The following is a 723-nucleotide window of genomic DNA, read 5'->3' as shown; positions in this document are numbered from 1 at the left end:
CTGGACTAGCGCTCGCACCCGCTGCGGTACCAGAGCATCCGGGACCGGTGTGGCCGAGTGTCTGCAACCATGGCGTCCTGGGCCTGTACGCGGCCTCAGCTCCCTGCTCTACGGCTCCATCCCCAAGGCGGCCGCCAGGTTCGGAATGTTCTGGTTCCTCAGCAACCACATGCGGGTTTCCCAGGGACGCTGGACAGCACGCGCGGGCTGCTGTGCTGCCTGGGCGCTGGAGTGGCTGAGGCCGTGGTGATCATGTGCCCCATGAAGACCATCAAGGTGAAGTTCAGTCGCCACACCTACCTAAACCCCCAGTACAGAGGATTCTTCCGCGGGTTAGGAAGATTGTGCGGTAGCAAGGACTGAAGGGGCTGTATCAGGGCCTCACAGTCACGGTGCTGAAGCAGGGCTGGAATCAGGCCATCTGCTTCTTCGTCATGACATTCCCTGCACAGTTGGTACGGAGGGGACAACCCCAACAAGCCTATGAACGTGCTGATCACTGGGGTCTTTGGAGCCATGGTGTGCACAGCCAGCGTCTTTGGAAACACTCCTCTGGACGTGATTAAGACCCGCAGGTAGGGCCTGGAGGCGCACAAATACCGGAACTCGATGGACTGCCTCTGGCAGATCCTGAGAAAGGAGGAGCTCAAGGATTCTACAAGGGCATTGTCCCGCTCCGGGCCAGGTCAGCCTGGTTGTGGCCATAGTGTTTATCATCTATGA

General features: G+C 59.3%; 1 pseudogene across 1 annotated transcript in view; it reads left to right on the top strand.

Moving 5' to 3' along the window:
• The first annotated feature begins 6 nt into the window (after window positions 1-6).
• Window positions 7-723, top strand: part of LOC105543141 — a 4,413-nt pseudogene continuing 3,696 nt past the window's right edge. The window contains exon 1 of the transcript XR_001006585.1: window positions 7-694. The product of XR_001006585.1 is annotated as a tricarboxylate transport protein, mitochondrial-like (transcript). The remainder of the gene's footprint in view (window positions 695-723) is intronic.

This window comes from Mandrillus leucophaeus, unplaced genomic scaffold (assembly GCF_000951045.1).
Source record: "Mandrillus leucophaeus isolate KB7577 unplaced genomic scaffold, Mleu.le_1.0 Scaffold276, whole genome shotgun sequence".
Taxonomy (NCBI): domain Eukaryota; kingdom Metazoa; phylum Chordata; class Mammalia; order Primates; family Cercopithecidae; genus Mandrillus; species Mandrillus leucophaeus.
The sequence above is the reverse complement of the archived record's forward strand: the minus strand, read 5'-3'. Positions and strand labels throughout refer to the sequence as shown.